The sequence below is a fragment of the Dendrobates tinctorius genome, unplaced genomic scaffold, assembly GCF_039654945.1.
Source record: "Dendrobates tinctorius isolate UK_male_01 unplaced genomic scaffold, ASM3965494v1 ptg000245l, whole genome shotgun sequence".
NCBI lineage: Eukaryota > Metazoa > Chordata > Amphibia > Anura > Dendrobatidae > Dendrobates > Dendrobates tinctorius.
Genome location: NW_027361912.1, coordinates 9,134,173 through 9,152,686, shown reverse-complemented (window position 1 = coordinate 9,152,686; position 18,514 = coordinate 9,134,173). Strand labels below are relative to the sequence as shown.

At 44.3% G+C, this 18,514-nt stretch overlaps 35 non-coding genes across 35 annotated transcripts; all 35 read left to right on the top strand.

Annotated features, from left to right (window-relative positions):
• Nucleotides 1–204: 204 nt before the first annotated feature.
• LOC141062275 (U4 spliceosomal RNA) lies at nucleotides 205–345 on the top strand. The gene has a single exon (XR_012224058.1). It is a non-coding gene; the product is annotated as a U4 spliceosomal RNA (small nuclear RNA).
• A 285-nt stretch (nucleotides 346–630) lies between these two features.
• LOC141062958 (U4 spliceosomal RNA) lies at nucleotides 631–771 on the top strand. The gene has a single exon (XR_012224655.1). It is a non-coding gene; the product is annotated as a U4 spliceosomal RNA (small nuclear RNA).
• Nucleotides 772–1,052: 281 nt separating this feature from the next.
• Nucleotides 1,053–1,193, top strand: LOC141063001 (U4 spliceosomal RNA). Its single transcript, XR_012224694.1, has one exon. It is a non-coding gene; the product is annotated as a U4 spliceosomal RNA (small nuclear RNA).
• Nucleotides 1,194–1,475: 282 nt separating this feature from the next.
• Nucleotides 1,476–1,616, top strand: LOC141061613 (U4 spliceosomal RNA). The gene has a single exon (XR_012223458.1). It is a non-coding gene; the product is annotated as a U4 spliceosomal RNA (small nuclear RNA).
• Nucleotides 1,617–1,901: 285 nt separating this feature from the next.
• LOC141060983 (U4 spliceosomal RNA) lies at nucleotides 1,902–2,042 on the top strand. The gene has a single exon (XR_012222887.1). It is a non-coding gene; the product is annotated as a U4 spliceosomal RNA (small nuclear RNA).
• A 283-nt stretch (nucleotides 2,043–2,325) lies between these two features.
• LOC141062872 (U4 spliceosomal RNA) lies at nucleotides 2,326–2,466 on the top strand. Its single transcript, XR_012224576.1, has one exon. It is a non-coding gene; the product is annotated as a U4 spliceosomal RNA (small nuclear RNA).
• Nucleotides 2,467–2,747: 281 nt separating this feature from the next.
• Nucleotides 2,748–2,888, top strand: LOC141061928 (U4 spliceosomal RNA). The gene has a single exon (XR_012223743.1). It is a non-coding gene; the product is annotated as a U4 spliceosomal RNA (small nuclear RNA).
• Nucleotides 2,889–3,171: 283 nt separating this feature from the next.
• On the top strand, nucleotides 3,172–3,312 carry LOC141061232 (U4 spliceosomal RNA). Its single transcript, XR_012223113.1, has one exon. It is a non-coding gene; the product is annotated as a U4 spliceosomal RNA (small nuclear RNA).
• A 283-nt stretch (nucleotides 3,313–3,595) lies between these two features.
• LOC141062906 (U4 spliceosomal RNA) lies at nucleotides 3,596–3,736 on the top strand. Its single transcript, XR_012224607.1, has one exon. It is a non-coding gene; the product is annotated as a U4 spliceosomal RNA (small nuclear RNA).
• Nucleotides 3,737–4,019: 283 nt separating this feature from the next.
• On the top strand, nucleotides 4,020–4,160 carry LOC141060885 (U4 spliceosomal RNA). Its single transcript, XR_012222798.1, has one exon. It is a non-coding gene; the product is annotated as a U4 spliceosomal RNA (small nuclear RNA).
• A 285-nt stretch (nucleotides 4,161–4,445) lies between these two features.
• Nucleotides 4,446–4,586, top strand: LOC141061318 (U4 spliceosomal RNA). Its single transcript, XR_012223190.1, has one exon. It is a non-coding gene; the product is annotated as a U4 spliceosomal RNA (small nuclear RNA).
• Nucleotides 4,587–4,869: 283 nt separating this feature from the next.
• Nucleotides 4,870–5,010, top strand: LOC141063016 (U4 spliceosomal RNA). The gene has a single exon (XR_012224706.1). It is a non-coding gene; the product is annotated as a U4 spliceosomal RNA (small nuclear RNA).
• Nucleotides 5,011–5,295: 285 nt separating this feature from the next.
• Nucleotides 5,296–5,436, top strand: LOC141061303 (U4 spliceosomal RNA). The gene has a single exon (XR_012223176.1). It is a non-coding gene; the product is annotated as a U4 spliceosomal RNA (small nuclear RNA).
• Nucleotides 5,437–5,719: 283 nt separating this feature from the next.
• LOC141061575 (U4 spliceosomal RNA) lies at nucleotides 5,720–5,860 on the top strand. Its single transcript, XR_012223424.1, has one exon. It is a non-coding gene; the product is annotated as a U4 spliceosomal RNA (small nuclear RNA).
• Nucleotides 5,861–6,141: 281 nt separating this feature from the next.
• Nucleotides 6,142–6,282, top strand: LOC141061738 (U4 spliceosomal RNA). The gene has a single exon (XR_012223571.1). It is a non-coding gene; the product is annotated as a U4 spliceosomal RNA (small nuclear RNA).
• Nucleotides 6,283–6,565: 283 nt separating this feature from the next.
• On the top strand, nucleotides 6,566–6,706 carry LOC141062261 (U4 spliceosomal RNA). The gene has a single exon (XR_012224046.1). It is a non-coding gene; the product is annotated as a U4 spliceosomal RNA (small nuclear RNA).
• A 285-nt stretch (nucleotides 6,707–6,991) lies between these two features.
• On the top strand, nucleotides 6,992–7,132 carry LOC141062668 (U4 spliceosomal RNA). Its single transcript, XR_012224413.1, has one exon. It is a non-coding gene; the product is annotated as a U4 spliceosomal RNA (small nuclear RNA).
• A 285-nt stretch (nucleotides 7,133–7,417) lies between these two features.
• LOC141062939 (U4 spliceosomal RNA) lies at nucleotides 7,418–7,558 on the top strand. The gene has a single exon (XR_012224637.1). It is a non-coding gene; the product is annotated as a U4 spliceosomal RNA (small nuclear RNA).
• Nucleotides 7,559–7,839: 281 nt separating this feature from the next.
• On the top strand, nucleotides 7,840–7,980 carry LOC141061927 (U4 spliceosomal RNA). Its single transcript, XR_012223742.1, has one exon. It is a non-coding gene; the product is annotated as a U4 spliceosomal RNA (small nuclear RNA).
• A 283-nt stretch (nucleotides 7,981–8,263) lies between these two features.
• On the top strand, nucleotides 8,264–8,404 carry LOC141061087 (U4 spliceosomal RNA). Its single transcript, XR_012222982.1, has one exon. It is a non-coding gene; the product is annotated as a U4 spliceosomal RNA (small nuclear RNA).
• Nucleotides 8,405–8,687: 283 nt separating this feature from the next.
• LOC141062905 (U4 spliceosomal RNA) lies at nucleotides 8,688–8,828 on the top strand. Its single transcript, XR_012224606.1, has one exon. It is a non-coding gene; the product is annotated as a U4 spliceosomal RNA (small nuclear RNA).
• Nucleotides 8,829–9,111: 283 nt separating this feature from the next.
• Nucleotides 9,112–9,252, top strand: LOC141062249 (U4 spliceosomal RNA). The gene has a single exon (XR_012224035.1). It is a non-coding gene; the product is annotated as a U4 spliceosomal RNA (small nuclear RNA).
• A 279-nt stretch (nucleotides 9,253–9,531) lies between these two features.
• Nucleotides 9,532–9,672, top strand: LOC141062808 (U4 spliceosomal RNA). Its single transcript, XR_012224519.1, has one exon. It is a non-coding gene; the product is annotated as a U4 spliceosomal RNA (small nuclear RNA).
• A 689-nt stretch (nucleotides 9,673–10,361) lies between these two features.
• LOC141061771 (U4 spliceosomal RNA) lies at nucleotides 10,362–10,502 on the top strand. The gene has a single exon (XR_012223601.1). It is a non-coding gene; the product is annotated as a U4 spliceosomal RNA (small nuclear RNA).
• Nucleotides 10,503–10,783: 281 nt separating this feature from the next.
• LOC141062481 (U4 spliceosomal RNA) lies at nucleotides 10,784–10,923 on the top strand. Its single transcript, XR_012224244.1, has one exon. It is a non-coding gene; the product is annotated as a U4 spliceosomal RNA (small nuclear RNA).
• Nucleotides 10,924–11,206: 283 nt separating this feature from the next.
• On the top strand, nucleotides 11,207–11,347 carry LOC141063121 (U4 spliceosomal RNA). Its single transcript, XR_012224802.1, has one exon. It is a non-coding gene; the product is annotated as a U4 spliceosomal RNA (small nuclear RNA).
• A 285-nt stretch (nucleotides 11,348–11,632) lies between these two features.
• On the top strand, nucleotides 11,633–11,773 carry LOC141061128 (U4 spliceosomal RNA). Its single transcript, XR_012223019.1, has one exon. It is a non-coding gene; the product is annotated as a U4 spliceosomal RNA (small nuclear RNA).
• A 281-nt stretch (nucleotides 11,774–12,054) lies between these two features.
• Nucleotides 12,055–12,195, top strand: LOC141062319 (U4 spliceosomal RNA). The gene has a single exon (XR_012224097.1). It is a non-coding gene; the product is annotated as a U4 spliceosomal RNA (small nuclear RNA).
• Nucleotides 12,196–12,478: 283 nt separating this feature from the next.
• Nucleotides 12,479–12,619, top strand: LOC141062919 (U4 spliceosomal RNA). Its single transcript, XR_012224619.1, has one exon. It is a non-coding gene; the product is annotated as a U4 spliceosomal RNA (small nuclear RNA).
• Nucleotides 12,620–12,902: 283 nt separating this feature from the next.
• LOC141062903 (U4 spliceosomal RNA) lies at nucleotides 12,903–13,043 on the top strand. The gene has a single exon (XR_012224605.1). It is a non-coding gene; the product is annotated as a U4 spliceosomal RNA (small nuclear RNA).
• A 283-nt stretch (nucleotides 13,044–13,326) lies between these two features.
• On the top strand, nucleotides 13,327–13,467 carry LOC141062237 (U4 spliceosomal RNA). Its single transcript, XR_012224024.1, has one exon. It is a non-coding gene; the product is annotated as a U4 spliceosomal RNA (small nuclear RNA).
• Nucleotides 13,468–13,752: 285 nt separating this feature from the next.
• On the top strand, nucleotides 13,753–13,893 carry LOC141062850 (U4 spliceosomal RNA). The gene has a single exon (XR_012224556.1). It is a non-coding gene; the product is annotated as a U4 spliceosomal RNA (small nuclear RNA).
• Nucleotides 13,894–14,178: 285 nt separating this feature from the next.
• On the top strand, nucleotides 14,179–14,319 carry LOC141061301 (U4 spliceosomal RNA). The gene has a single exon (XR_012223175.1). It is a non-coding gene; the product is annotated as a U4 spliceosomal RNA (small nuclear RNA).
• A 283-nt stretch (nucleotides 14,320–14,602) lies between these two features.
• Nucleotides 14,603–14,743, top strand: LOC141061543 (U4 spliceosomal RNA). The gene has a single exon (XR_012223395.1). It is a non-coding gene; the product is annotated as a U4 spliceosomal RNA (small nuclear RNA).
• A 3,561-nt stretch (nucleotides 14,744–18,304) lies between these two features.
• LOC141061165 (U4 spliceosomal RNA) lies at nucleotides 18,305–18,445 on the top strand. Its single transcript, XR_012223053.1, has one exon. It is a non-coding gene; the product is annotated as a U4 spliceosomal RNA (small nuclear RNA).
• The last annotated feature ends 69 nt before the right edge of the window (nucleotides 18,446–18,514 follow it).

The following is an 18,514-nucleotide window of genomic DNA, read 5'->3' as shown; positions in this document are numbered from 1 at the left end:
GATGTTTGTTTCTTGGAGCAGAAGGCGAGAGTGAGGCAATCTGCCTGTAATTGCCAAAAATTACATCTTTCCTGAGCCCTCAGAATGTGGAAGCCCAGGATGCCTGGAAGCAGTGTGGGAGGGCTAGTGAGAATTTGTAACTCACCGTAGCTTAAACAAGCTCTGCTTTGAAAGCAGGAAGGCATTGGTCACAACAGTTCTTTCAACTTTGCGCAGTGGCAATATCGTAGCCCATGAGGTTTAACCGAGGCGTGATTATTGCTAATTGAAAACTTTTCCCAATACCCCGCCATGATGACTTGAAATACAGTCAGCTTTGGCAATTTTTGTTGGTCTCTCAGGAGACTTAATCTATGGTATGCAAATAACAGAGTCTTAGCTCCTCCCAGCGTGGAAAAATAGCCTTGCTTCTCACAGCAATGGATTGATGTTTGTTGCCTGGAGCAGAAGGAGAGAGTGAGGCAATCTGCCTGTAATTGCCAAAAATTTCCTCTTAACTGAGCCCTTAGAATGTGGAAGCTCAGAATGCCTGGAAGCAGTGTGGGAGGGCTAGTGAGAATTTGTAACTCACCATAGCTTAAACAAGCTCTGCTTTGGAAGCAGGAAGGCATTGGTCACAACAGTTCTTTCAACTTTGCGCAGTGGCAATATCGTAGCCTATGAGGTTTAACCGAGGCGTGATTATTGCTAATTGAAAACTTTTCCCAATACCCCGCCATGATGACTTGAAATATAGTTAGCGTTGGCAATTTTTGTTGGTCTCTCAGGAGACTTAATTTGTGGTATGCAAATGACAGTCTTAGGTACTCCCAGTGTGGAAGAAAAGCCTTGCTTCTCACAGCCATGGATTGATGTTTGTTTCTTGGAGTAGAAGGCGAGAGTGAGGCAATCTGCCTGTAATTGCCAAAAATTACATCTTAACTGAACCCTTAGAATGTGGAAGCCCAGGATGCCTGGAATCAGCGTGGAGGGCTAATGGTGATATGGAACTCACCATGGCTTAAAAAGTTCTGCCTTGGAAGCGGTTAGACCTTGGTCACTTCTGTTCTTTCATCTTTGCGCTGTGGCAATATCGTAGCCCATGAGGTTTAACCGAGGCGTGATTATTGCTAATTGAAAACTTTTCCCAATACCCTGCCATGATGACTTGAAATACAGTCAGCTTTGGCAATTTTTGTTGGTCTCTCAGGAGACTTAATCCATGGTATGCAAATGACAGTATTAGCTCCTCCCAGTGTGGAAGAAAAGCCTTGCTTCTCACAGCAATGGATTGATGTTTGTTTCTTGGAGCAGAAGGCGAGAGTGAGGCTATCTGCCAGTAATTGCTAAAAATTTCATCTTTCCTGATCCCGCAGAATGTGGAAGCCCAGGATGCCTGGAAGCAGCGTGGAGGGCTAGTGGTGATTTGGAACTCACCATGGCTTAAACAAGTTCTGCCTTGGAAGCAGGAAGCCCTTGGTCACTTCTGTTCCTTAATCTTTACGCTGTGGCAATATCGTAGCCCATGAGGTTTAACCGAGGCGTGATTATTACTGATTGAAAATTTTTCCCAATACCCCGCCATGATGACTTGAAATACAGTCAGCTTTGGCAATTTTTGTTGGTCTCTCAGGAGACTTAATCCATTGTATGCAAATAACAGAGTCTTAGCTCCTCCCAGCATGGAAGAAAAGCCTTGCTTCTCACAGCAATGGATTGATTTTTGTTTCCTGGAGCAGAAGGAGAGAGTAAGGCAATCTGTCTGTAATTGCCAAAAATTTCATCTTAACTGAGCCCTCAGAATGTAGAAGCCCAGGATGCCTGGAAGCAGTGTGGGAGGGCTAGTGAGAATTTGTAACTCAACGTAGCTTAAACAAGCTCTGATTTGGAAGCTGGAAGGCATTGGTCACAACAGTTCTTTCAACTTTGTGCAGTGACAATATCGTAGCCCATGAGGTTTAACCGAGGCGTGATTATTGCTAATTGAAAACTTTTCCCAATCCCCCGCCATGATGACTTGAAATACAGTCAGCTTTGGCAATTTTTGTTGGTCTCTCAGGAGACTTAAACTATGGTATGCAAATGGCAGTCTTAGGTCCTCCCAGTGTGGAAGCAAAGCCTTGCTTCTCACAGCAATGGATTGATGTTTGTTTCTTGGAGCAGAAGGCGAGAGTGAGGCAATCTGCCTGTAATTGCCAAAAATTACATCTTTCCTGAGCCCTCAGAATGTGGAAGCCCAGGATGCCTGGAAGCAGTGTGGGAGGGCTAGTGAGAATTTGTAACTCACCGTAGCTTAAACAAGCTCTGCTTTGGAAGCAGGAAGGCATTGGTCACAACATTTCTTTCAACTTTGCGCAGTGGCAATATCTTAGCCCATGAGGTTTAACCGAGGCGTGATTATTGCTAATTGAAAACTTTTCCCAATACCCCGCCATGATGACTTGAAATACAGTCAGCTTTGGCAATTTTTGTTGGTCTCTCAGGAGACTTAATCTATGGTATGCAAATGACAGTCTTAGGTCCTCCCAGTGTGGAAGAAAAGCCTTGCTTCTCACAGCAATGGATTCATGTTTGTTTCTTGGAGCAGAAGGAGAGAGTGAGGCAATCTGCCTGTAATGGCCAAAAATTTCATCTTAACTGAGCCCTTAGAATGTGTAAGCCAAGGATGCCTGGAAGCAGCGTGGAGGGCTAGTGGTGATTTGTAACTCACCATGGCTTAAAATGTTCTGCCCTGGAAGCGGGAAGCCCTTGGTCACTTCTGTTCTTTCATCTTTGCGCTGTGGCAATATTGTTGCCCATGAGGTTTATCCAAGGCGTGATTATTGCTAATTGAAAACTTTTCCCAATACCCCGCCATAATGACTTGGAATACAGTCAGCTTTGGCAATTTTTGTTGGTCTCTCAGGAGACTTAATTCATGGAATGCAAATGACAGTCTTAGCTTCTCCCAGTGTGGAAGAAAAGCCTTGCTTCTCACAGCAATGGATTGATGTTTGTTTCTTGGAGCAGAAGGCGAGAGTGAAGCAATCTGCCTGTAATTGCCAAAAATTACATCTTTCCTGAGCCCTCAGAATGTGGAAGCCCAGGATGCCTGGAAGCAGTGTGGGAGGGCTAGTGAGAATTTGTAACTCACCGTAGCTTAAACAAGCTCTGCTTTGGAAGCAGGAAGGCATTGGTCACAACATTTCTTTCAACTTTGCGCAGTGGCAATATCTTAGCCCATGAGGTTTAACCGAGGCGTGATTATTGCTAATTGAAAACGTTTCCCAATACCCCGCCATGATGACTTGAATTACAGTCAGCTTTGGCAATTTTTGTTGGTCTCTCAGGAGACTTAATCTATGGTATGCAAATGACAGTCTTAGGTCCTCCCAGTGTGGAAGAAAAGCCTTGCTTCTCACAGCAATGGATTGATGTTTGTTTCTTGGAGCAGAAGGAGAGAGTGAGGCAATCTGCCTGTAATGGCCAAAAATTTCATCTTAACTGAGCCCTTAGAATGTGGAAGCTCAGGATGCCTGGAAGCAGTGTGGAAGGGCTATTGAGAATTTGTAACTCACCGTAGCTTAAACAAGCTCTGATTTGGAAGCGGGAAGGCATTGGTCACAACAGTTCTTTCAACTTTGTGCAGTGACAATATCATAGCCCATGAGGTTTAACCGAGGCGTGATTATTGCTAATTGAAAACTTTTCCCAATACCCCGCCATGATGACTTGAAATACAGTCAGCTTTGGCAATTTTTGTTGGTCTCTCAGGAGACTTAATCTATGGTATGCAAATGACAGTCTTAGGTCCTCCCAGTGTGGAAGAAAAGCCTTGCTTCTCACAGCAATGGATTGATGTTTGTTTCTTGGAGCACAAGGCGAGAGTGAGGCAATCTGCCTGTAATTGCCAAAAATTACATCTTTCCTGAGCCCTCAGAATGTGGAAGCCCAGGATGCCTGGAAGCAGTGTGGGAGGGCTAGTGAGAATTTGTAACTCACCGTAGCTTAAACAAGCTCTGCTTTGAAAGCAGGAAGGCATTGGTCACAACAGTTCTTTCAACTTTGCGCAGTGGTAATATCGTAGCCCATGAGGTTTAACCGAGGTGTGATTATTGCTAATTGAAAACTTTTCCCAATACCCCGCCATGATGACTTGAAATACAGTCAGCTTTGGCAATTTTTGTTGGTCTCTCAGGAGACTTAATCTATGGTATGCAAATAACAGAGTCTTAGCTCCTCCCAGCGTGGAAGAATAGCCTTGCTTCTCACAGCAATGGATTGATGTTTGTTGCCTGGAGCAGAAGGAGAGAGTGAGGCAATCTGCATGTAATTGCCAAAAATTTCATCTTAACTGAGCCCTTAGAATGTGGAAGCTCAGAATGCCTGGAAGCAGTGTGGGAGGGCTAGTGAGAATTTGTAACTCACCATAGCTTAAACAAGCTCTGCTTTGGAAGCAGGAAGGCATTGGTCACAACAGTTCTTTCAACTTTGCGCAGTGGCAATATCGTAGCCTATGAGGTTTAACCGAGGCGTGATTATTGCTAATTGAAAACTTTTCCCAATACCCCGCCATGATGACTTGAAATACAGTCAGCTTTGGCAATTTTTGTTGGTCTCTCAGGAGACTTAATCTATGATATATAAATGACATTCTTAGGTCCTCCCAGTGTGGAAGAAAAGCCTTGCTTCTCACAGCAATGGATTGATGTTTGTTTCTTGGAGCAGAAGGCGAGAGTGAGGCAATCTGCCTGTAATTGCCAAAAATTTCATCTTAACTGAGCCCTTAGAATGTGGAAGCTCAGGATGCCTGGAAGCAGTGTGGGAGGGCGAGTGAGAATTTGTAACTCACCGTAGCTTAAACAAGCTCTGCTTTGGAAGCAGGAAGGCATTGGTCACAACAGTTTTTTCAACTTTGCGCAGTGGCAATATCGTAGCCCATGAGGTTTAACCGAGGCGGGATTATTGCTAGTTGAAAACTTTTCCCAATACCCCGCCATGATGACTTGAAATACAGTCAGCTTTGGCAATTTTTGTTTGTCTCTCAGGAGACTTAATCCATTGTATGCAAATAACAGAGTCTTACCTCCTCCCAGCGTGGAAGAAAAGCCTAGATTCTCACAGCAATGGATTGATGTTTGTTGCCTGAAGCAGAAGGAAAGAGTGAGGCAATCTGCCTGTAATGGCCAAAAATTTCATCTTAACTGAGCCCTTAGAATGTGGAAGCTCAGGATGCCTGGAAGCAGTGTGGAAGGTCTATTGAGAATTTGTAACTCACCGTAGCTTAAACAAGCTCTGATTTGGAAGCGGGAAGGCATTGGTCACAACAGTTCTTTCAACTTTGCGCAGTGACAATATCGTAGCCCATGAGGTTTAACCGAGGCGTGATTATTGCTAATTGAAAACTTTTCCCAATACCCCGCCATGATGACTTGAAATACAGTCAGCTTTGGCAATCTTTGTTGGTCTCTCAGGAGACTTAATCTATGGTATGCAAATGACAGTCTTAGGTCCTCCCAGTGTGGAAGAAAAGCCTTGCTTCTCACAGCAATGGATTGATGTTTGTTTCTTGGAGCAGAAGGAGAGAGTGAGGCAATCTGCCTGTAATGGCCAAAAATTTCATCTTAACTGAGCCCTTAGAATGTGGAAGCTCAGGATGCCTGGAAGCAGTGTGGAAGGGCTATTGAGAATTTGTAACTCACCATAGCTTAAACAAGCTCTGATTTGGAAGCGGGAAGGCATTGGTCACAACAGTTCTTTCAACTTTGCGCAGTGACAATATCGTAGCCCATGAGGTTTAACCGAGGCGTGATTATTGCTAATTGAAAACTTTTCCCAATACCCCGCCATGATGACTTGAAATACAGTCAGCTTTGGCAATTTTTGTTGGTCTCTCAGGATACTTAATCTATGGTATGTAAATGACAGTCTTAGGTTCTCCCAGTGTGGAAGAAAAGCCTTGCTTCTCACAGCAATGGATTGATGTTTGTTTCTTGGAGCAGAAGGAGAGAGTGAGGCAATCTGCCTGTAACTGCCAAAAATTACATCTTAACTGAACCCTTAGAATGTGTAAGCCAAAGATGCCTGGAAGCAGCGTGGAGGGCTAGTGGTGATTTGTAACTCACCATGGCTTAAAATGTTCTGCCCTGGAAGCGGGAAGCCCTTGGTCACTTCTGTTCTTTCATCTTTGCGCTGTGGCAATATTGTTGCCCATGAGGTTTATCCAAGGCGTGATTATTGCTAATTGAAAACTTTTCCCAATACCCCGCCATAATGACTTGGAATATAGTCAGCTTTGGCAATTTTTGTTGGTCTCTCAGGAGACTTAATTCATGGAATGCAAATGACAGTCTTAGCTTCTCCCAGTGTGGAAGAAAAGCCTTGCTTCTCACAGCAATGGATTGATGTTTGATTCTTGGAGCAGAAGGCGAGAGTGAGGCAATCTGCCTGTAATTGCCAAAAATTACATCTTTCCTGAGCCCTCAGAATGTGGAAGCCCAGGATGCCTGGAAGCAGTGTGGGAGGGCTAGTGAGAATTTGTAACTCACCGTAGCTTAAACAAGCTCTGCTTTGAAAGCAGGAAGGCATTGGTCACAACAGTTCTTTCAACTTTGCGCAGTGGCAATATCGTAGCCCATGAGGTTTAACCGAGGCGTGATTATTGCTAATTGAAAACTTTTCCCAATACCCCGCCATGATGACTTGAAATACAGTCAGCTTTGGCAATTTTTGTTGGTCTCTCAGGAGACTTAATCTATGGTATGCAAATAACAGAGTCTTAGCTCCTCCCAGCGTGGAAGTATAGCCTTGCTTCTCACAGCAATGGATTGATGTTTGTTGCCTGGAGCAGAAGGAGAGAGTGAGGCAATCTGCCTGTAATTGCCAAAAATTTCATCTTAACTGATCCCTTAGAATGTGGAAGCTCAGAATGCCTGGAAGCAGTGTGGGAGGGCTAGTGAGAATTTGTAACTCACCATAGCTTAAACAAGCTCTGCTTTGGACGCAGGAAGGCATTGGTCACAACAGTTCTTTCAACTTTGCGCAGTGGCTATATCGTAGCCTATGAGGTTTAACCGAGGCGTGATTATTGCTAATTGAAAACTTTTCCCAATACCCCGCCATGATGACTTGAAATACAGTCAGCTTTGGCAATTTTTGTTGGTCTCTCAGGAGACTTAATCCATTGTATGCAAATAACAGAGTCTTAGCTCCTCCCAGCGTGGAAGAAAAGCCTTGCTTCTCACAGCAATGGATTGATGTTTGTTTCTTGGAGCAGAAGGAGAGAGTGAGGCAATCTGCCTGTAATTGCCAAAAATTTCATCTTAACTGAGCCCTTAGAATGTGGAAGCTCAGAATGCCTGGAAGCAGTGTGGGAGGGCTAGTGAGAATTTGTAACTCACCATAGCTTAAACAAGCTCTGCTTTGGAAGCAGGAAGGCATTGGTCACAACAGTTCTTTAAACTTTGCGCAGTGGCAATATCGTAGCCTATGAGGTTTAACTGAGGCGTGATTATTGCTAATTGAAAACTTTTCCCAATACCCCGCCATGATGACTTGAAATACAGTCAGCTTTGGCAATTTTTGTTGGTCTCTCAGGAGACTTAATCTATGGTATGCAAATGACAGTCTTAGGTCCTCCCAGTGTGGAAGAAAAGCCTTGCTTCTCACAGCAATGGATTCATGTTTGTTTCTTGGAGCAGAAGGCGAGAGTGAGGCAATCTGCCTGTAATGGCCAAAAATGTCATCTTAACTGAGCCCTTAGAATGTGTAAGCCAAGGATGCCTGGAAGCAGCGTGGAGGGCTAGTGGTGATTTGTAACTCACCATGGCTTAAAATGTTCTGCCCTGGAAGCGGGAAGCCCTTGGTCACTTCTGTTCTTTCATCTTTGCGCTGTGGCAATATTGTTGCCCATGAGGTTTATCCAAGGCGTGATTATTGCTAATTGAAAACTTTTCCCAATACCCCGCCATAATGACTTGGAATACAGTCAGCTTTGGCAATTTTTGTTGGTCTCTCAGGAGACTTAATTCATGGAATGCAAATGACAGTCTTAGCTTCTCCCAGTGTGGAAGAAAAGCCTTGCTTCTCACAGCAATGGATTGATGTTTGTTTCTTGGAGCAGAAGGCGAGAGTGAGGCAATCTGCCTGTAATTGCCAAAAATTACATCTTTCCTGAGCCCTCAGAATGTGGAAGCCCAGGATGCCTGGAAGCAGTGTGGGAGGGCTAGTGAGAATTTGTAACTCACCGTAGCTTAAACAAGCTCTGCTTTGGAAGCAGGAAGGCATTGGTCACAACATTTCTTTCAACTTTGCGCAGTGGCAATATCTTAGCCCATGAGGTTTAACCGAGGCGTGATTATTGCTAATTGAAAACTTTTCCCAATACCCCGCCATGATGACTTGAATTACAGTCAGCTTTGGTAATTTTTGTTGGTCTCTCAGGAGACTTAATCTATGGTATGCAAATGACAGTCTTAGGTCCTCCCAGTGTGGAAGAAAAGCCTTGCTTCTCACAGCAATGGATTGATGTTTGTTTCTTGGAGCAGAAAGAGAGAGTGAGGCAATCTGCCTGTAATGGCCAAAAATTTCATTTTAACTGAGCCCTTAGAATGTGGAAGCTCAGGATGCCTGGAAGCAGTGTGGAAGGGCTATTGAGAATTTGTAACTCACCGTAGCTTAAACAAGCTCTGATTTGGAAGCGGGAAGGCATTGGTCACAACAGTTCTTTCAACTTTGTGCAGTGACAATATCATAGCCCATGAGGTTTAACCGAGGCGTGATTATTGCTAATTGAAAACTTTTCCCAATACCCCGCCATGATGACTTGAAATACAGTCAGCTTTGGCAATTTTTGTTGGTCTCTCAGGAGACTTAATCTATGGTATGCAAATGACAGTCTTAGGTCCTCCCAGTGTGGAAGAAAAGCCTTGCTTCTCACAGCAATGGATTGATGTTTGTTTCTTGGAGCAGAAGGCGAGAGTGAGGCAATCTGCCTGTAATTGCCAAAAATTACATCTTTCCTGAGCCCTCAGAATGTGGAAGCCCAGGATGCCTGGAAGCAGTGTGGGAGGGCTAGTGAGAATTTGTAACTCACCGTAGCTTAAACAAGCTCTGCTTTGAAAGCAGGAAGGCATTGGTCACAACAGTTCTTTCAACTTTGCGCAGTGGCAATATCGTAGCCCATGAGGTTTAACCGAGGCGTGATTATTGCTAATTGAAAACTTTTCCCAATACCCCGCCATGATGACTTGAAATACAGTCAGCTTTGGCAATTTTTGTTGGTCTCTCAGGAGACTTAATCTATGGTATGCAAATAACAGAGTCTTAGCTCCTCCCAGCGTGGAACAATAGCCTTGCTTCTCACAGCAATGGATTGATGTTTGTTGCCAGAAGGAGAGAGTGAGGCAATCTGCCTGTAATTGCCAAAAATTTCATCTTAACTGAGCCCTTAGAATGTGGAAGCTCAGAATGCCTGGAAGCAGTGTGGGAGGGCTAGTGAGAATTTGTAACTCACCATAGCTTAAACAAGCTCTGCTTTGGAAGCAGGAAGGCATTGGTCACAACAGTTCTTTCAACTTTGCGCAGTGGCAATATCGTAGCCTATGAGGTTTAACCGAGGCGTGATTATTGCTAATTGAAAACTTTTCCCAATACCCCGTCATGATGACTTGAAATACAGTCAGCTTTGGCAATTTTTGTTGGTCTCTCAGGAGACTTAATCTATGGTATGTAAATGACAGTCTAAAGGCCCTTTTACATTTAGCGATGCACCAGCGATTCAACCAGCGATCCGACCCGGTCAGGATCACTGGTGCATCGCTAAATGATCGCTAGTGAGCTTTCATACAGAATGATCTCACAGTGATGCAGCAGCGACGCAGCGGACGATACTTACCTTTCACACACAGCGATCCTGGCGTCCTCCCGCCCGTCTCCACGCATCGCTGGACGTCACAGCAGGAAGCCCAGCAGGAAGCGCCCGACGAGAAATGGAGTTGAACATTCTCGCGCGATCAGAGATGAGCAGCGGGGGAGCCGGTCGGAGGTAAGTATCACACATAGCGATATCGCTAGCAATATCGCTATAACGTCACAAAACCAGTGACGTTTTAGCGATATTGCTAGCGATATTGCTTAGTGTAAAACCCCTTTAGGTCCTCCCAGTGTGGAAGAAAAGCCTTGCTTCTCACAGCAATGGATTGATGTTTGTTTCTTGGAGCAGAAGGCGAGAGTGAGGCAATCTGCCTGTAATTGCCAAAAATTACATCTTAACTGAACCCTTAGAATGTGTAAGCCAAGGATGCCTGGAAGCAGCGTGGAGGGCTAGTGGTGATTTGTAACTCACCATGGCTTAAAATGTTCTGCCCTGGAAGCGGGAAGCCCTTGGTCACTTCTGTTCTTTCATCTTTGCGCTGTGGCAATATTGTTGCCCATGAGGTTTATCCAAGGCGTGATTATTGCTTATTGAAAACTTTTCCCAATACCCCGCCATGATGACTTGAAATACAGTCAGCTTTGGCAATTTTTGTTGGTCTCTCAGGAGACTTAATCCATGGTATGCAAATGACAGTCTTAGCTCCTGCCAGCGTGGAAGAAAAGCCTTGCTTCTCACAGCAGTGGATTGATGTTTGTTTCCTGGAGCAGAAGGAGAGAGTGAGGCAATCTGCCTGTAATTGCCAAAAATTGTTTTTCCTGATCCCTTAGCATGTGGAAGCCCAGCATGTCTGGAAGCAGCGTGGGAGGGCTAGTGGTGATTTGGAACTCACCATAGCTTAAACAAGTTCTGCCTTGGAAGCGGGAAGCCCTTGATCACTTCTGTTCCTTCATCTTTGCGATGTGGCAATATCGTAGCCCATGAGGTTTAACCGAGGCTTATCATTGCTAATTGAAAACTTTTCCCAATACCCCGCCATGATGACGTGAAATACAGTCAGCTTTGGCAATTTTTGTTGGTCTCTCAGGAGACTTAATTCATGGAATGCAAATGACAGTCTTAGCTTCTCCCAGAGTGGAAGAAAAGCCTTGCCTCTCACAGCAATGGATTGATGTTTGTTTCTTGGAGCAGAAGGCGAGAGTGAGGCAATCTGCCTGTAATTGCCAAAAATTACATCTTTCCTGAGCCCTCAGAATGTGGAAGCCCATGATGCCTGGAAGCAGTGTGGGAGGGCTAGTGAGAATTTGTAACTCACCGTAGCTTAAACAAGCTCTGCTTTGAAAGCAGGAAGGCATTGCTCACAACAGTTCTTTCAACTTTGCGCAGTGGCAATATCGTAGCCCATGAGGTTTAACCGAGGCGTGATTATTGCTAATTGTAAACTTTTCCCAATACCCCGCCATGATGACTTGAAATACAGTCAGCTTTGGCAATTTTTGTTGGTCTCTCAGGAGACTTAATCTATGGTATGCAAATAACAGAGTCTTAGCTCCTCCCAGCGTGGAAGTATAGCCTTGCTTCTCACAGCAATGGATTGATGTTTGTTGCCTGGAGCAGAAGGAGAGAGTGAGGCAATCTGCCTGTAATTGCCAAAAATTTCATCTTAACTGATCCCTTAGAATGTGGAAGCTCAGAATGCCTGGAAGCAATGTGGGAGGGCTAGTGAGAATTTGTAACTCACCATAGCTTAAACATGCTCTGCTTTGGACGCAGGAAGGCATTGGTCACAACATTTCTTTCAACTTTTCGCAGTGGCAATATCTTAGCCCATGAGGTTTAACCGAGGCGTGATTATTGCTAATTGAAAACTTTTCCCAATACCCCGCCATGATGACTTGAAATACAGTCAGCGTTGGCAATTTTTGTTGGTCTCTCAGGAGACTTAATCTATAATATGCAAATGACAGTCTTAGGTCCTCCCAGTGTGGAAGAAAAGCCTTGCTTCTCACAGCAATGGATTCATGTTTGTTTCTTGGAGCAGAAGGAGAGAGTGAGGCAATCTGCCTGTAATGGCCAAAAATTTCATCTTAACTGAGCCCTTAGAATGTGTAAGCCAAGGATGCCTGGAAGCAGCGTGGAGGGCTAGTGGTGATTTGTAACTCACCATGGCTTAAAATGTTCTGCCCTGGAAGCGGGAAGCCCTTGGTCACTTCTGTTCTTTCATCTTTGCGCTGTGGCAATATTGTTGCCCATGAGGTTTATCCAAGGCGTGATTATTGCTAATTGAAAACTTTTCCCAATACCCCACCATAATGACTTGGAATACAGTCAGCTTTGGCAATTTTTGTTCGTCTCTCTGGAGACTTAATTCATGGAATGCAAATGACAGTCTTAGCTTCTCCCAGTGTGGAAGAAAAGCGTTGCTTCTCACAGCAATGGATTGATGTTTGTTTCTTGGAGCAGAAGGCGAGAGTGAGGCAATCTGCCTGTAATTGCCAAAAATTACATCTTTCCTGAGCCCTCAGAATGTGGAAGCCCAGGATGCCTGGAAGCAGTGTGGGAGGGCTAGTGAGAATTTGTAACTCACCGTAGCTTAAACAAGCTCTGCTTTGGAAGCAGGAAGGCATTGGTCACGACATTTCTTTCAACTTTGCGCAGTGGCAATATCTTAGCCCATGAGGTTTAACCGAGGCGTGATTATTGCTAATTGAAAACTTTTCCCAATACCCCGCCATGATGACTTGAATTACAGTCAGCTTTGGCAATTTTTGTTGGTCTCTCAGGAGACTTAATCTATGGTATGCAAATGACAGTCTTAGGTCCTCCCAGTGTGGAAGAAAAGCCTTGCTTCTCACAGCAATGGATTGATGTTTGTTTCTTGGAGCAGAAGGAGAGAGTGAGGCAATCTGCCTGTAATGGCCAAAAATTTCATCTTAACTGAGCCCTTAGAATGTGGAAGCTCAGGATGCCTGGAAGCAGTGTGGAAGGGCTATTGAGAATTTGTAACTCACAGTAGCTTAAACAAGCTCTGATTTGGAAGCGGGAAGGCATTGGTCACAACAGTTCTTTCAACTTTGTGCAGTGACAATATCATAGCCCATGAGGTTTAACCGAGGCGTGATTATTGCTAATTGAAAACTTTTCCCAATACCCCGCCATGATGACTTGAAATACAGTCAGCTTTGGCAATTTTTGTTGGTCTCTCAGGAGACTTAATCTATGGTATGCAAATGACAGTCTTAGGTCCTCCCAGTGTGGAAGAAAAGCCTTGCTTCTCACAGCAATGGATTGATGTTTGTTTCTTGGAGCAGAAGGCGAGAGTGAGGCAATCTGCCTGTAATTGCCAAAAATTACATCTTTCCTGAGCCCTCAGAATGTGGAAGCCCAGGATGCCTGGAAGCAGTGTGGGAGGGCTAGTGAGAATTTGTAACTCACCGTAGCTTAAACAAGCTCTGCTTTGAAAGCAGGAAGGCATTGGTCACAACAGTTCTTTCAACTTTGCGCAGTGGCAATATCGTAGCCCATGAGGTTTAACCGAGGCGTGATTATTGCTAATTGAAAACTTTTCCCAATACCCCGCCATGATGACTTGAAATACAGTCAGCTTTGGCAATTTTTGTTGGTCTCTCAGGAGACTTAATCTATGGTATGCAAATAACAGAGTCTTAGCTCCTCCCAGCGTGGAAGAATAGCCTTGCTTCTCACAGCAATGGATTGATGTTTGTTGCCTGGAGCAGAAGGAGAGAGTGAGGCAATCTGCCTGTAATTGCCAAAAATTTCATCTTAACTGAGCCCTTAGAATGTGGAAGCTCAGAATGCCTGGAAGCAGTGTGGGAGGGCTAGTGAGAATTTGTAACTCACCATAGCTTAAACATGCTCTGCTTTGGAAGCAGGAAGGCATTGGTCACAACAGTTCTTTCAACTTTGCGCAGTGGCAATATCGTAGCCTATGAGGTTTAACCGAGGCGTGATTATTGCTAGTTGAAAACTTTTCCCAATACCCCGCCATGATGACTTGAAATACAGTCAGCTTTGGCAATTTTTGTTGGTCTCTCAGGAGACTTAATCCATTGTATGCAAATAACAGAGTCTTACCTCCTCCCAGCGTGGAAGAAAAGCCTAGATTCTCACAGCAATGGATTGATGTTTGTTGCCTGAAGCAGAAGGAAAGAGTGAGGCAATCTGCCTGTAATGGCCAAAAATTTCATCTTAACTGAGCCCTTAGAATGTGGAAGCTCAGGATGCCTGGAAGCAGTGTGGAAGGTCTATTGAGAATTTGTAACTCACCGTAGCTTAAACAAGCTCTGATTTGGAAGCGGGAAGGCATTGGTCACAACAGTTCTTTCAACTTTGCGCAGTGACAATATCGTAGCCCATGAGGTTTAACCGAGGCGTGATTATTGCTAATTGAAAACTTTTCCCAATACCCCGCCATGATGACTTGAAATACAGTCAGCTTTGGCAATCTTTGTTGGTCTCTCAGGAGACTTAATCTATGGTATGCAAATGACAGTCTTAGGTCCTCCCAGTGTGGAAGAAAAGCCTTGCTTCTCACAGCAATGGATTGATGTTTGTTTCTTGGAGCAGAAGGAGAGAGTGAGGCAATCTGCCTGTAATGGCCAAAAATTTCATCTTAACTGAGCCCTTAGAATGTGGAAGCTCAGGATGCCTGGAAGCAGTGTGGAAGGGCTATTGAGAATTTGTAACTCACCGTAGCTTAAACAAGCTCTGATTTGGAAGCGGGAAGGCATTGGTCACAACAGTTCTTTCAACTTTGTGCAGTGACAATATCGTAGCCCATGAGGTTTAACCGAGGCGTGATTATTGCTAATTGAAAACTTTTCCCAATACCCCGCAATGATGACTTGAAATACAGTCAGCTTTGGCAATTTTTGTTGGTCTCTCAGGAGACTTAATCTATGATATGCAAATAACAGAGTCTTAGCTCCTCCCAGCGTGGAAGAATAGCCTTGCTTCTCACAGCAATGGATTGATGTTTGTTGCCTGGAGCAGAAGGAGAGAGTGAGGCAATCTGCCTGTAATTGCCAAAAATTTCATCTTAACTGAGCCCTTAGAATGTGGAAGCTCAGAATGCCTGGAAGCAGTGTGGGAGGGCTAGTGAGAATTTGTAACTCACCATAGCTTTAACAAGCTCTGCTTTGGAAGCAGGAAGGCATTGGTCACAACTAGAGTTGAGCGATACCGTCCGATACTTCAAAGTATCGTATCGGATGGTATCGGCCGATCTTTAAAAAAAGTATCGGTATCGCCGATTCCGATACCGGAAGTCCCATTCAAGTCTATGGGACTTCCGGTATCGGAATAAGAAAAACCCTTTCCTGCCCTTGTACAGCCTCTCTGGGGTCTGTACGGGCCTTTCGGGGGGCTGTGCCGGCCTGCCAGGGGGTCTGTGCAGGCTCCGGTGGTCTGTGCCGGCCTGCCGGGGGGCTGTGCCGGCCTGCCGGTGGTCTGTGCAGGCTCCGGGGGGCTGTGCCGGCCTGCCGGGGGGCTGTGCCGGCCTGCCAGGGGGTCTGTGCAGGCTCCGGTGGTCTGTGCCGGCCTGCCGGTGGTCTGTGCAGGCTCCGGGGGGCTGTGCCGGCCTGCCGGGGGGCTGTGCCGGCCTGCCGGTGGTCTGTGCAGGCTCCGGGGGTCTGTGCAGGCATCGTCCGATGGGACTACAAGTCCCATCTGGCGATGCCTGCTACCATGACAGTGATTGACACATTAGCCAATGATGGGACAGTAGTAGTCCCATCATCCGGCTAATGTGTTAAATGTAAAAAAAAAAAAAAAAATTACATGCTACATTCATACTACATACTACATACATGCTACATTCATACTACATGCAACATACATACTACATATATACTACATGCATGCTACATATATACTACATGCATGCTACATACATACTACATGATACATACTACATATATACTACATGCATGCTACATACATACTACATATATACTACATGCATGCTACATACATACTACATGCTACATGCATGCTACATACATACTACATGCTACATGCATGCTACATACATACTACATACATGCTACATATATACTACATACATACTACATATATACTACATGCATGCTACATATATACTACATGCATGCTACATATATACTACATATATACTACATGCATGCTACATACATACTACATGCTACATGCATGCTACATATATACTACATACATGCTACATATATACTACATACATACTACATATATACTACATGCATGCTACATACATACTACATATATACTACATGCATGCTACATACATACTACATGCTACATGCATGCTACATACATACTACATACATGCTACATATATACTACATACATACTACATATATACTACATACATACCACATACATACTACATGCATGCTACATATATACTACATGCATGCTACATACATACTACATATATACTACATGCATGCTACATACATACTACATGCTACATGCATGCTACATACATACTACATGCTACATACATACCACATATATACTACATACATACAATACATTCATACAATACATACATAGACATACAGTACATATAACATAGAGTAACATACTTACCAATACTTGTCACATTGTTCCCCGAAGCCATTGTCGTCTACGGAATAAATATTAACATAACAAACCACAAAAATACTCACCCACGATCCGAAGCAGTCCACGAGTGTGTCCCACGACGATCTTGGGTAGAGAACTGCAGCATCAGCTGATGCTGCCGTTCTCTACGGGCTGCAGGAATCCAATGACGGAAGGTAGGTATCCTTCCGCACTGTATTCCTCCGCCACTTAAAAAAAAAAAAAGTCCCTAGTCTCACTTTATGCCATTGCTGTGTGGGAATTTCCCACACAGCAATGGCATAAAGTGAGACTAGGGACTTTTTTTTTTTTAAGTGGCGGAGGAATACAGTGCGGAAGGATACCTACCTTCCGTCATTGGATTCCTGCAGCCCGTAGAGAACGGCAGCATCATCTGATGCTGCAGTTCTCTACCCAAGATCGTCGTGGGACACACTCGTGGACTGCTTCGGATCGTGGGTGAGTATTTTTGTGGTTTGTTATGTTAATATTTATTCCGTAGACGACAATGGCTTCGGGGAACAATGTGACAAGTATTGGTAAGTATGTTACTCTATGTTATATGTACTGTATGTCTATGTATGTATTGTATGAATGTATTGTATGTATGTAGTATATATGTGGTATGTATGTAGCATGTAGTATGTATGTAGTATGTATGTAGCATGCATGTAGCATGTAGTATGTATGTAGCATGCATGTAGTATATATGTAGTATGTATGTAGCATGCATGTAGTATATGTAGCATGTATGTAGTATGTATGTGGTATGTATGTAGCATGTAGTATATATGTAGCATGCATGTAGTATATATGTAGTATGTATGTAGTATGTATGTAGCATGTATGTAGTATATATGTAGCATGTATGTAGTATATATGTAGTATGTATGTAGTATATATGTAGCATGTATGTAGTATATATGTAGTATGTATGTAGTATATATGTAGCATGCATGTAGTATATATGTAGTATGTATGTAGCATGCATGTAGTATATATGTAGTATGTATGTAGCATGCATGTAGTATATATGTAGCATGCATGTAGTATGTATGTGGTATGTATGTAGCATGTAGTATATATGTAGCATGCATGTAGTATGTATGTAGTATGTATGTAGTATGTATGTAGCATGCAGTATGTATGTAGTATGTATGTAGTATATATGTAGTATGTATGTAGCATGCATGTAGTATGTATGTAGTATGTATGTAGTATGTATGTAGTATATATGTAGTATGTATGTAGCATGTAGTATGTATGTAGTATTTTTTTTTTTTTTTTTTTTTTTTTTTAACATTTAACACATTAGCCGGATGATGGGACTACTACTGTCCCATCATTGGCTAATGTGTCAATCACTGTCATGGTAGCAGGCATCGCCCGATGGGACTTGTAGTCCCATCGGACGATGCTTGCACAGACCCCCGGACATCAGCACAGCCCCCCGGCAGGCCGGCACAGCCCCCCGGCAGGCCGGTACAGACCCCCACAGGGTGCACAGCCCCCCGGCAGGCCGGCACAGCCCCCCGGCAGGCCGGCAGAGACCCCGGGCAGTCCACACAGCCCCCCGGCAGGCCGGCAGAGACCCCGGGCAGTCCACACAGCCCCCCGGCAGGCCGGCAGAGACCCCCGGAAGGCCCGAAATGACGGCGCATCATGATGCGCACACACCGCGCATCATGATGACGTCAGGCCGTCAATCAACTGAACTTCCGATTCCGATGCCGAATTCCGATATTGAAAAAATATCGGAAGTCGGTATCGGAATTCCGATACAGCAAGTATCGGCCGATACCCGATACTTGCGGTATCGGAATGCTCAACACTAGTCACAACAGTTCTTTCAACTTTGCGCAGTGGCAATATCGTAGCCTTTGAGGTTTAACCGAGGCGTGATTATTGCTAATTGAAAACTTGTCCCAATACCCCGCCATGATGACTTGAAATTCAGTCATCTTTGGCAATTTTTGTTGGTCTCTCAGAAGACTTAATCTATGGTATGTAAATGACAGTCTTAGGTCCTCCCAGTGTGGAAGAAAAGCCTTGCTTCTCACA